This window comes from Thamnophis sirtalis, unplaced genomic scaffold (assembly GCF_051295495.1).
Source record: "Thamnophis sirtalis isolate CommonGarterSnake01/CBP01778 unplaced genomic scaffold, rThaSir2_p1.2 scaffold_3, whole genome shotgun sequence".
Lineage (NCBI taxonomy): Eukaryota > Metazoa > Chordata > Lepidosauria > Squamata > Natricidae > Thamnophis > Thamnophis sirtalis.
In genome coordinates this window covers 145113055-145127570 of record NW_028261383.1, presented here as the reverse complement: position 1 = coordinate 145127570, position 14516 = coordinate 145113055, and positions in this window count along the sequence as shown.

Genomic DNA, 14516 nt, shown 5'->3' with positions numbered 1-14516 from the left:
ATGCCCACCAAGACACGCCTACCAAGCCATGCCATGCCCACCAAGCGACACCCACAGAACCAGTAGTAAAACAAGTTTGAATCCCACCACTGGTTGTAGTTCAGCAACATCTTCATCTCTACTTTAGTGCAGTTAAAAATCTCTAATGAAGCACTTTTAGAGACAAAATGCATTAATTTATGAAGTAATTTCTACACGATGGTGAATATATGTGTCCCAGGATAATGTTGCAGGATCCAATTTGGGTCAGTCACCAGGACTAGAAATTTTGTTTCCCAAGCTTTTGGATTCATTCTGGAGCCCATCTTCAGGGAACTTCTCTCTAATTTCTAGAGCAGTGTTTCTCAACCTTGGCAACTTGAAGATGTCTGGACTTCAACTCCCAGAATTCCCCAGCCAATTCTGGGAATTGAAGTCTGGACATCTTCAAGTTGCCAAGATTGAGAAACACTGTTCTAGAGTTTGGACTATATATTGATCTAATGTTTGTTTCTTCTCAGAGCTCTTTACCTGTTCAGGTGGTCACTTCTTCAACTGTGTTCATGGAGATTCTGTTTCCATATGTATATTAAGTGGCAATCCGAACCAGAAGACTCAATAAATCAGATAATTATGCCAATGAAGTTTTGCAAAATTGCAATTAAATATCCTGCATGGGAGATTGAGTTTGACAGATAATAACATTGACTTCTGAAATCGATTTCTGAATGTTCTTTATCCTTGTGTCAATGGTATAGGGATTGAGTTATAATCCTTATGAAGAAAATGTGAGAAATAATGTGCTTCATAATATGTGAAGTTGCTGAACTTTGCCTGTTGTTTGTTTATTCCAGAGTCTGGTGTTTCCATGACTACTAGCCATTTAGCTAAATTCATCCTTAGTGTAACTATCTAAGCCTTTCTAAATCCAGCTAAACAAGTGGTGAACATCAATTATTGTTTAATTTGTGAGTTAACTTCAATGCATTTGATCTTGGCCAAACAATCAGTTTGTTCTGATAATTCTGGATGTATTTGCAATGAACTTCATTAGGCCCACACCCCACCCAACTGCTTTCCCATGCTTTTACCTCTCCCTGGAGCTGGCAGGCTTCTTGAACGTTGCTGTTGTCATCCTGTGTCCCCAGAACAGGTCTGTACCATGCTACTGTTCAAACAGCTACTATGCACAAAGTTCTGTTATTGGTAGTTCCCTTGACTGAAATTCCACACCCAGCCAATATCATCCATCAACTGGTGGATAAAAAGCCTCTTCCAATTGGTATGCACAATGCTCTGTTAGTCCATGAACCCTTTCCTTTTATTCCTTTGCAGTAGTCCAGTTCATAGTAAATAGACAAAAAAAAAAAACCCTTGTAATTATGGATGGACCAGCTATTAGCCATTAAAGAGGGTTGTCATTGTTTGCATTGTTTATCAAATGTATTGGCCGCCCATCTTATCACAGGTTAACTCTTGGCTGGTTTTTAGCAGTCACCCAAACTCAGATATACAGTAGCTGCTGAATAAAATTGTTAAAAGAGCTGAAGTTAGAGAAAGGTGTTTTGCTTCTGGGAGAGGAAAGCTATAAATTACCCCAAGAACAAAATCCAAGAAGAGAAGGCCAACACACACACACACATACACACACACCGCAAACCTTAAAAGATTCCCTGAGAGCAGCAGCCACTGGGAAGGGCATTTTCTGCCATATACACTGCAGAAGTGCAAAAGCCAACTCCTTTTGATTATGCATTCAGTTACATGTGTGAGTTCAGGGATGGACTACTGAATGTCAGGCCTTTATGGTAATCTATTTATTAAAAGTTTCTGTTGCAGCCAAGCCAGAATTGCAGAATAGGTACCAAGCACAGGGACCAAGCCTCATGTCCCACAGCATATCTGCCAGACGGAGCTGAGCAAATTGCCATTCCGATTTAAATCTCCTCTGCCAAATGCCATGGATTGTCTAGATACGGTAGGCAGTCTTGAACAAGGATAATAGGGAAGATGCTGCACCTGGAACAGAGCACCAGGCCACATTTTCACGGAGATCCAGCTGCAGATTGACCTTGAAATACAGGCAGTATTATGAAGGCATGGTTGGAAATGGTGGTGGCAAACGCATTGTGGGAAGAGGAACTCATGTAGATGTGGCTTAGGGAAATTCTACCTTTATGAAAAAGAGAAAAAGATTATCTTTGTTCTTTACCAGCAAATGAAAAGGTGCTCTAATCACTTAGTCATTTTAGTTGTGCTGCATTTCGAAAAATTGCCAAAGAATGTAAAAAATCCTGGAAGCAATTGTGGTCAAATCAAAAATCCAGCCAATTTACTTGAACTTAACGTTGGCATCCCTAGCATCTACTGGTAGAACAAAATCCTTTGCAAAAGATTGCAAAGGCTTTAAAGACCTTTTTTTATTCTTTTCCAACCAGCAAATGTTGGAAAGAAATTACAGAAAGGCATTCACGGTTCTGTCTACATTTCTATCAGCAGGTGATTTTCCAAAAACTGAACAGAGCACAAGCAGATTTGGTGTGGCAGGAGAAAATGGCAAAAGAAAAATTAAGCTTGAAAATAGGGTGACAGGATGGAGGAGGCTACAAAGGAAATGCTCCCTCCAGTACATCCCTATAGGGGAGAATTGGCTTAGGATGCTGCCAGTTCCTCCATTTTAATCACCTTCTTTCCTTCCTCCTAATCATGTGACCCAGAACAAAGTTTATGCAGCTCATCTTGTATTTTTCCACAATCCCCATACATGCAAACATGTACAGATGCAACAAGTTTTATATAGCCCACCCTGATTTTCCCCAAATATATGGTGTGAGTAATAACATTCACATGCAGGTAGGTTTTCAGGGTGACAATGAAAGAAGTACAGAAAGTCTTTCCACAGTTTATTTTAGTTCTTAGTTACAGATAGTCCTCAATTTACAACCATTCATTTAGTGACCATTTGAAGTTACAATAGCACTGAAAAATGACTTATGAACATTTTGCATACATTGCAGGTCACATGATTAAAATTCAGATGCTTGGCAACCAACTAATGTTTATGATGGTTGCAGTGTCCTGAGATCATATGATCAGCTTTTGCGACATTCTGGCAAGCTAGTGGGGAAGTCAGATTCGACAGATGAGCCGTGGAGTGCAGTACTGCAAGCTACTTCTGCTGCCTGCCAGCTGCCAGCAGTTTGGCAGTTCATATCTCACCAAGCTCAAGGTTGACTCAGCCTTCCAACCTTCTGAGGTGGGTAAAATGAGGACCCAGATTGTTGGGGGCAATAGGCTGACTCTTAAACCGCTTAGAGAGGGCTGTAAAGCACTGTGAAGTGGTATATAAATCTAAGTGCTATTGCAATTCACTTATCTCAGGGGCCGCCCCCCCCCCCCCCCCCGGATTGCTGCCCATTCAGAACCAACGGAAGTGGTGGGTGGAGTGTGTGCAAAACCATTCCCTCTCCCAACCCACCCCCACCGCCGCTTCTTCCGCCCGTTCGCTGTGGCAGAAAGGTTGGGAGCTGCTGACTTAACAATCATGCCACTAACTTAAAAACTGCAGAGATTCACTTAACAACTGTAGCAAGAAAGGTTGTAACATTGGGCAGAATACACTTAACAACTGTTGCTTAGCAATGGAAATTTTGGGCTCAATTGTAGTCATAAGTTGAAGACTACCTGTCTATTTATACTTAAATCTTTCAAAAGAAAGGAATATGTACAAGGAATGTGAATTTAAAATGTTCCCATAGTTTATGGGTAATTTGAAGAATGTGTCAGAAGAAAGGAACCCTGCCAGTGATTACTTCTCAAATAAATAGGCCTGATTTCTGCTTCCATAAGATTTTTCCCCTTCCAGTCCTTACTGTGGAAAGACATTGTTCAAGTTATTTTTAAATATGCATTCTTATTAGACTTACAAGGAAGAGTAAACTGAAAATTTGGTCATATATGGCTAGTGATCATAGACACAGGATTTTAGCAACGTTTCTAATATTAAGTGATATTGTAGATGGCTTCATTTGGGCCTGGTACGTTGAAAAATCAAATATGGTTTGCACACCTTGATCTAGGGCTTAATTTAAAATGTGAAAAGCAATGGTAGATTATTCAAGCAAACGTAGTTTGAAATGGTGGCTTAGTTTGATTTGCAAACTTGGTTTCTGATAAAAGATTGGGAATTGTTTATGGTGAATGAGCCTATGACATGATTCCTAATGTATCTGAAGCAGAGGTGGGTTCCTACCAGTTCGGACTGGTTTGGCTGAACCGGTAGTAACTTGGTGGCCTGGGTTATTGAAACTGGTAGCGACCCATGCCTGCAATGCCCCGAACCAGTTCTCCTACGGGGCCGCCATTTTGTTTTTCGGTTCTGTGCATGCGCAGAACAATTTTTAGTAGATTTTTTCAATGTTTAAGGTTTTGCGCATGCGCAGACCTTTTAATTTGCAAATGCTCAGATATATGTAGTGTGCATCTGGTGTGTGTGTGTGTGAGCAAAGCTAGCATGTGCACACAAAATCTTTGAGGCACCGAACCAGCAGTAATGCCGACAGCAACCCACCGCTGATCTGAAGCAAAGGCAATCATAAGAACTGTCATCTACGCTTCCTCCTATCAACAGGCCTAGAGTAATGTGTCACTGAAGCCAGAAAAACTCCAAAAATATACATCTCTGCAACAATGGATCTCTGACACAGATGCTTCTTGAAATGACAACTCTATGTGCTCAAAGCCCCTTCTGCCACAAGGCCATTGCCTTTTCAAGTTGGGGGATTCCCTTGCAAAAGGCCTGTCAGAAGACATAATAATACAAACTTCACTTCCTTTCAAAATGAGGCCCGAATTGAAAAGGCCCATGAATGAGTCTGCTGGGGAGCTTTGGCTGGTTGTCTTTGAGTTTGAACCAGTGGTGGGTTTCAACATTTTAAGAACCTCTTCTGTAAGTGTGGCCTGCTTTGTGGGAGTGGCTTGCCAGCCATGTGACAGTGGGAGTGGCTTGCCGGCCATGTGACTGGGTGGGCATGGCCAACTTGTAAAATGTGGTGAAACTCATTTAACAATGCTCTTGCTTAGCAACCAAAATGTTGGCTCAGAAACTCTGGCATTTGAAGCACGCAGGTCTTAACGCTGTCAAGTTATAAGACCCTTGCACCCCTAACCCTTTAGAGAAAAAAACCCCAGGGGTGTTCAAACCTGACAGCTGTAAGACTTGTGGATTTCAACTCCCAGAATTCCTCCTCCAGTCATGTTGGCTCAGGAACTCTGGCATTGAAGTGTGCAAGTCTTAAAGCTGTCAAGTTACAAGACCCTTGCACCCCTAACCCTTTAGAAAAAAAAACCCAGGGGTGTTCAAACTTGACAGCTTTAAGACTTTAAGGTTTAAATAGGACTCTTAGAGCGGGCGGAGTGATTGGTGAGCCAGCCAATCAGTGAGCGGCGGGCCGGGCAAGCGTGGTGCAGACGGGCGTGGGGAGGGAGCTGGAACTGGTTCTAAACGGCATGGTAGATTTGTGGAACCTCTTCTATAGAAGAGGTTAGAACTGGCAAGAACCTGGTTTGAACCTCCTCCACCTAACCCCACACCAGGTTGAAATATACTGCTGTTGCTTACTTAAACTGCATGTTGGAAAGAAAGTGCCTGCAACTAAGTAAAGGGAAACAATATTGGGGCAATGTCACCGCAGTGATGAGGAATGTCTAGAGGAAGCTGCTGGATACTGAAATTGAGGAAGCCAGGAAAGAGGATCAAAGCATTAGGAAAGAGACATTTGGAAGTAGAGGGTAGGATCCCAGGGCACCATCGTTCACTCACCCCTGTCTGACTGAAATGGCAAGCCACTGGGGAAACGAAAGTGGTGTGTGCACAATACACAGCTTTTATCTAAGCAGTCCCGTCAGCGTTTGGTTTCCTTTTTCCTGATATTATTCTTGGGATGGAAGAAGCCCAGCCAATTCTCTCCCCCCCCCCCTTCTTTAAAGGCAGATGATCTAGTTGAAAATTAAGTTGCAGCATTTCTGCTAACTCATTCTACGGACAGAGAAAATGACAATTGGCAAGAGGAAATGTGAGGCAATTACTCTGATGGATAACTTCAGACAGTTCACTCCTGGGGCTGAAAGGCATCACGAGGAAAGGGGGAAAAAAGAGCCCACTTATAGTTCAGAGGGATAGGAGCCGCCATAAACACATGATGACCTCATGGCAAGTGAGGAAAAGGAAGCAACTTAAAACAAAACTTAATCAGGCAGCAATTGGGGCCGGAGATTTTCACAGGCTACTGTTCTGATTGTTGGTTCATTGGGAATTCTGTAACTGTCCCGGATATCCATTCGCTTGTATCAAGAAATGTACAATGCAGTAGTTAGAACAAGATTGCATAGGCCAGGGGTGTCAAACTCGATTTCATTGAGGGCTACCTCAGGATTGTGTTTGACTTTGGGGGGGGGGTATGGCCAGCTGAACAGACAAGTAGCAGACTCATTGCGGGCCAGTCCTTCTCTGTTTCCAGGATGGCTCTGCAGGCGAGATCTAAGTACCCTGTGGGCTGGATATGCCCCCCAGGCCTTGAGTTTGACACCACTGGCATAGAGGTAGTGGCCTAGGGTGTTATTTGTGTATGAAGCAGGGATTCTGGAATCATGATCACTTGTTTGGTTATAATCATTATGAATCATTAATTCATTGATCATTGCTATTGTTAAGAAACCCCCCCCCCCCTTCATCCAGGCCTTTGGTGAGGGAGAACGACACCCCTCACTTCATCACGCATGCCAACTTTTAACTTTATTAATTGCACTGTAATTTCTGTCTTTCATTGCTATGAGCTGCTCAGAGTGGCTGAGAATCAGGCAGCATACAAGTTTCATGCATTTTATTAAAGGTTTTCACATAAGCAAAAAGTAACCATGAAATTATATAGAGTGAAATTAAGGAAAAGAGAGACAGGAAAGATGAAAAAAATAAAGTAGAACCGTAATGAACAAATTCATTTCTGTATATGTTGCCTGTCCAAATTATGTGTAGAGACATATATGCAGTTAAGTAAATCTACCTTCAAGTAAATTAATAAAAATCACTGGCAGGAATTGGAGGATGAAATGTCCTCCAATGCCTGCCAAACAGGCATTACCAAACAGACTTTATCAAGACATTGTTGTTGTTGTTAGTTGTGAAGTCGTTCCCAACCCATCGCGACCCGATGGACAACGTTCCTCCAGGTCTTCCTGTCCTCTACCATCCCCCGGAGTCCATTGAAGCTCACGCCTACTGCTTTGGTGACTCCATCCAGCCACCTCATTCTCTGTCGTCTCCTTCTTCTTTTGCCCTCAATCATTCCCAGCATTAGGCTCTTCTCCAGTGAGTCCTTCCTTCTCATTAGGTGGCCAAAGTATTTGAGTTTCATCTTCAAGATCTGGTCTTCTAAGGAGCAGTCAGGGTTCATCTCCTGTAGGACTGACTGGTTTTATCGCTTTGTGGTCCAAGGGACTCGCAGGAGTCTTCTCCAGCACCATAGTTCAATGGCCTCAATTCTTTGGTGCTCAGCCTTTCTTATGGTCCAACTTTCACAGCCATACATACATGCCAAGACATGGAGGGCAGCAATTAATGCAATCCAATCCATATGTTGCAGGAACAGGATGTAATTATCAGCTCATCTTTAAGATCGGTAAGAAATTACTTCCAGAAAGATTGCCTAGTTCAGGGGTGTCAAAATGGCAGCCCCCGGGCTGGATGCATCATGCTCAGGCCACACCTACCCAGCTCCACAAATGGGATGCCGCAGGTTTGACCCCTGTGGCCTAGTCTGTCTTTTGCAACCAAAGCAAACAGTCTTGGGCTACATTAAGGACTAATATATTAATTACGGCTAAAAATTTTCATAAGAAATGCCCCAACTCCCTTTCTAATAGTACTCAAATGAATCTACCATTAGGGTTTAGAGCAGTGGTTCCCAACCTTTTTTGGCCACGCCCCACCAAAGTATCTCTAAAATCCTGATGCCCCCCGTGACATATAATTCTTACTTTACTCAAAAAGTGAATTCACCGACTTGGAAGACGGTGTTGTGGATTGCATCAAGGGAGTTTAGTTAGTAGAGACAAGGTTTTCTGTTAGTAGAGCCAGTTTTCTGTTTCTCTTCTCCTTGTTTTTTGTTTTTAACTTTTATATATGGTACCGGTTTTATATTATAGTTGTCAGCCACCTAGAACTGGTTTTAAGATATGTGGGCATACAAGAATTAAAAATCCCATATGGGCTAGATATGTCTCAGATTAAACATGTATATTGTGAACAAAATGCATTCTATGTTTGCTTGATGGAGTGGAATAGCATAGAAGGCACTCATATAAACATGAATTATGTCATTAAAATCTGAAATTGACTCCATGATCCAAAACCATATACCCTCCTCTTTGCCCTCCTCTTTGCTGGAGAGAGAGGGAGAGAGAGAGAGAGAACAAGAGAGATAATGAGAGAGAGAAAATGAGAGAGAGAATGAGAGAGAACGAGAGGGAACAAGAGAAAGAGAGAGCGAGAAAGAGAGAGAGAGAGAGATATGGGATCTGAAAGTCAGTAACTGCAATTATATCTCCCAGTTGTATTGGCAGGATTAAAGTGTCAGAAGCATCTGTAGACTGCCATTTGTGTGGGTTGCAGATGGCAGGCAATAAACCTGATGTCATAAAAGAATCCTCTCCTATTTTAATGTCTTACAAGACATTTGGGCTGGCTGCTGAAGGCCATTGATAAAGTACGACAATACAGTGAGGATTTTGAGAAATGTGAATCTCATCTGTCTGACATTTTGGAGTTGCTTTGGGAGTTCTTTGCAGTGGGCATGGGAGGAAGTTGTAAAAATTATAGTCCCCTAAAGGACAATTAAAACCAGAACTACCAATGGCTTGTTTTTAGTACTCATTGTTTTCCATAGTTGCAATAAAAAAGACAGTAATATCTGGAGGCAGGTCAGACTCAAAAAAAAATTCTATTGCCAATTAGCGATCAGACACTCTGAAGCATCCTTCCCCAACCTGGTGGTCTTCAAATCCTTAGGATAGTAACTCACAAACACTTGGCAAGTGTTCCTGAGAACTCTAAAGTGTTCAGGGAGCCTGTGGGAAACATGGAACTGAAGACGTATGTCCATTTGTTATCAAAGGTATCAGCTCACCAATTACTACCCATCCCCCAAGAATAATCTTGGAATGCCTTGGGTAATCAATGCATAGGAGATTTCTGTTAATGATCACTAGACTCCTTCCTTCTGAATTGTAATATCCTGGAAACATGAAATAACTCCGTATCCATCATGCACAATGATGGGCAATACAGGACCAGATATTTGAAGAGGTAGATGTTCATTTCCAATTCAACTATTATTCAGTCTTCCCCATTTTGTACAAGGGGTACTCATTGTTTTCTGGAAACTGAAGAAAGAATGTTCTTAATGGAGGTTCCCAAATGTTGATATTCCTTGTAGAAACCTTAAACCACATTTCTCTTTGTTAATCGTCTTTCACCTGTTCCAAGGCTGAAACATTTTTGCACACCTTTTGAATTAGGTTTTAATTTGTTATATATAATCTATTTTTTTTCCACAGTTAAATTCAGTTGCATGTTACAATAGAAGCTTGGAATAAATCAGTGCAAGCTTTCACGATCAGTGTCACAGTTGCTTGGTAAGGTGTCAGGATACCAGAGAATTCGATCCCAGCTTATTAGCCCAGAAGCTCACCTTCATGGTTTGGAAGATTGTATTTCAATGCCTTTATGGAGGAGGAGTGTATAATGCCATGATGGCAAACCTATGGCACGTGTGCCACAGGTGGCATGCAGAGCCATATTTGCGGGCATGGCAGCCCTCGGCAGTCCTCAACTCCAGCACACATGCGCACGCCGGCCAGCTGCTTTTTGGCCTTCCATAGGCTGTTTTCGCCCTCCTGAAGCTTCAGGAAAGCCTCCAGAGCCCAGAGAGGGTGAAAATTCCCTGCCACATGGGGGTCGCTCACACATGCGCAGTGGGGGGAGGGTCGCTTGTGCATGTGCATGTGGGGTTGTTTGTGCATGCGTGGGTTAGCCATCGCTGGAAGAGTGCTATGGTTCTCCAACTGCGAAGCCTGGAGCCTTGAAATACTGCAGCAAACTCAGAGGTACTGTTGGCTTTTTTACTACTTAGTAAACGGTACTAGTGGGTTCACTGTAGCCTCTCAGGAAGCTGTGGCATACCATTTGGAACTGCCAGAGGGACTGTGGAAAAATTACTCAGACATCAAGATCACCACAAACTGAAAATTTAGGCACTTCTAGTGTGGAGGAAAAAAGAGGAATACAATTCACTGAGTAAATGCACTGCCTCTTACGCATCAAGGAATTGGACCAGAAGTGTGAAATGCAAGCTCTGGTGCTAAATACTAGAATGAGTGTTTAAAGGCAGCATTCCACAACCTCACAGGTAACAAGCTATGCAGAGATTTCATTCTCTATATCCAAATGCAACAACTTAATTATTGAGGAGCAGGATATTTAAGTAGTGCTGATAGAAGAAGAAATGTCAGAATTCAATACAGAATTCAGTACTAGGCTAAGTAGTTCCAACATAAAAAGCAGGGCTCTTGTTGAGGAAGCCAAGATCACCTACGGTCACCATTAGAAAAATACAGCAGGACAATTAGATAAGCTGATGTGTGATTCGCCTGGCAAGCAGGCACGTCCCAGCCTGATTCACACTCGGTTTGCACACATATTTAGCTAAGCCAGAGCGAGGGCTGCATCAAAAGTTTTATGGAGATGGAGAAACTGCCTCTATCACCATGCTCCAAGCAGTGGTGGGATCCTGCCGGTTTAACAACCGGTTTGGTGACTGCGTGCTTTGCACGTGCACACGCCTGACGGATGCTCTCTGGGCATCAGTAGTTTTAACAAAACTTATCTTCCACATTACTTCTGGGGAATAACAGTTGAAGCATGGTAATCCACTCTGCGAATCAGCTGAGAGGATATAGGTAAGTAAAGCACAGGAGCGGGTGGGCAGGCCAACCTGATCGTCGGAGCGAACCGGTTCGCTGCCCAGCTGATAGTTGGAGCTACAGGTTTGCCCGAACGGGTCCGAACCGGCTGAATCCCACCCCTGGCCCCAAGCCATTTAACAGTCACTATGAGAACAAACAGCAGTAACACCCTGAAGAGGACTGTAGTCCCTTTTTATTTTACTGATTATTTTGTATACCTGTGAATTCAAGGCATGCGAGGGTCGAACCTCAGCCTGTGGTCTGGGCTACATTAAGCTGGGAGATCGGCTTAAAACCACTAAACTCTAGTGGAGCATAAGCTCGAACCTGGATCTTCAGCTATCTCTGTATCTGTGAGATGAGATCAGGCTTCTTATGACCCTAATGACTGGATTTGATTATGTGCCAATCAAATTGGTATTAACTGTTAGTGACCATATAGATGGACTTTCTGTAGGGGGGGATCTATTCCCCAACCTGGTCCTTCAGATCTTCCAATAGCCTAGCCATCATCCTAGTAATTGGGTCCATCCACTATGCTACTGGCCCTTCTCTTTGATATCCTGATAATTTGTTTTATATGGACCTTTCTGAAAATTTGAATGATGCTGTATAAATTCTGTGGTGGTGGTGGTGGTGGGGATAGTGATAAAAATAGGGTTTCTGTTACCTTATTATGTTTTTTTTTTTGTCAGGGAAATTTCATCATAAAGGCCCACTGTCCTTAAATGTAGAAAAGCACAGAGATGTCCTTGGAAAAGACATGCAGAGACTATTAGCAGAACATGCGCTCAGTCCAGACAAAAAGAAAAAACAAACCAGAGAAAAAATAATCAAGATTGCCCGACCTTGACTCTCTTTGGCATAAGATGGAGGGGGAGGAGAAATGCTGTCAGGCTATCACAGTTTTATATGAAATGCAGTTTGCCTTTATGGTAAAGACCTTGAAAACCTTTTCTTTGTATTCATTAAGTATATTGATTGAAGTAATGAAATAAGCAGAGCAGGAGGAAGATAAAATAATATTGATCCTCAAAGTTGCAGTTGATTTACATGTGGACTTTGACTAGATGGTTAAGTTTTCATTAATTTTACTCCCCAAGACTCATTTTTAAAAACGTTCAAGGCCATGTGAATTATACAACAATGAAGTGAAAACTAGGAAAACAGATGTGGATATTTATATACATTTAAAGTGTAAAGAAAGGATTCCTACTTTCTATTAATTATTATTGCCCAAACAGCTTACTTTTTCCTCTGTATATTTATGCATATATACAGTTTGTGGTGGAAATCCTAAACGGAGGATCCTTTATAAATCTGGATGACATATAACCAATGAATAAGATTTAATTTGTACAGAGGGAGGGCTTCCTTTTTCTTTCATTGATCAGAACTATAAGCAATTCATGCATTTTCTCATAATAAGCTACGGTTACCTTGTTTCTCCCCCAAAAAGAATTCATTTCTCTTTTCCTTGCCCTAAAAGAGGTTTGAAAGAAGCATGACAAATATATCATTTTCAGACAATAATTGCACAATGCCTTTCAGAATCTTAAAAAATGGTAAGTGATTATGAATTTTATAGTGATGGGCTAACAGCCTGATGTAGGCTGTAATATGCTATTGCCACCTAGTGCTCACTGAGTCTAAAAATTTGAGATCTTAGTGGAAGAAAGAAAATTCTGAATTTAAAAGAAATGTGGTTTTACTCTACCATTACACCTGGCCCAATAACAAGCATGGGAATCCCCCACCCCCCTCCATCTCCATACTCTCAGCAAATTTATCTTCTACTTTAAAACTTAATTATTTGTGTTGCAGAAAATGGCAGGCTTTAGACTTCTCAGGATACAGGAAAAGTTTATTTGGCAGCCAGGTTCAGAAAGCTAGCTCATGGCTAGCATTGCAAGTTCTGAACAGCCTTCATTATCGAAGCACACATTCTTATACATTCTCAAAGGCAGCGTAACACGGAAACACTTAACTCATTTCTTAGTGGTTACCTTGAGGAAAAAGCCTTATAAGGAGATGAGGGTCTTACTTCTCCTTTTGTTAAAGGTATGGACTACGTGTCCTTAATGAACTTTATCTGAACCTTGTGGTTTGGACTTTTGACATAGGGACGTTGGCTAGAACATCTTGTGGTTAGAGGCTGATGACATTTCTTTTAAGCAAGCTTCTAACTATCCTTTTTATGCCACGTCTTCATTCTTATGTTATTAATCCATATTTTATTCTACTTTATTTGGAGAAAAAGTTTTGAAGAAAAAGTACTTAATCTGTTGGAACAGTTGATAACTTTTGTCAGCTTGTTCTCCAAATGAATCGGATAGATTGCACCTCATCCACAGTGGCTGCGGCTACAAAATTTGTACAGGGATACACTGGAAGAATTCCATATTGCTAGAAAGTGCTTTGTGGCATGCTGTGACTTTCTCCTACACTAGGGTATTTTGTTTTGACACCCAAAATTAGCTACTCAAATAAAGAGATAGACTCTCAAATGTCTTCAGATATATTTTAAAAAGTAGGGGAGCTGCCCTTCCCCTTATCTTCACAAGTTTGCCAGGCATTTGGCCCTTAAGATTTAAAAAACCCTGCCTTCCCCTTGACTTAAATAAGCATGAATAAGGGATAGAGCTTTCTACTTTCCCATCTGTAATTAGTTCAATGGGGAAGAAAGATTTAGGGGGTTCCTGGGCATTTTCTGCTTGGACCTTTGCTTATGGCCCATTTGGATGATAGCATGTTCCTCCTATTCCCGGCCTATTGCAAATGGACCCATGCCTGTATTTTTCAGCTTTGATTCAAAACCGTCTTAAGTTTCACAGTGGATATTCTCCAGCACATTGTTCCATTCTGGTAACAGCCCAGCTCTGATTGGATGAAGTGGCAAATATACCACCTCCACACCCATGGCTGGTCTTGCCCTGGGCACCCATTTTGTCCTGGGTTGCAGCACAGTGATGACTTCTGTTGGTTGGCAATTACTATTTTGTGTAAACGTGTGTAGGAAGTTGGCACCCACCTCTCTCCTAGAAAAAAACAAAATATCCTAGAAAATATTGAAAAGGCAGAATATTATATTTCCTTGGATAAGAAATGGAGAAACATGTTTTTAGGCAGGGAACAGAGTCACTCTTAATAGGCCCACCTTTGTCAAGTCTGCTAGTCTACTCTACATAACAAAGATAGGATTAGCCCTTTACTCATCTCACCACAGAGCACCTGGGAAGAGGCAATGCTCAACCAAACTTGGACTCAAAACACAGCCTAGAGAGTTGCCCCTGCATGGCCCCATGGGAGTCTGATAACCAATCAGAATACATTTCTTACACAGGAACAGGAAACAGAGAGGTGGGGCTGAACAGAGAGTATAAAAAACCCAGGAACTCTCAGCAAGCTCTTCTCCTTTTTTTTCCTTCTTCACCCAATATCTGGAAGCATGTGGTCACCTTTTCCCCCAGGACCTAAAGCCATTTGTCCACCTGATGAAAGAAATGTCCTTCTGGGTT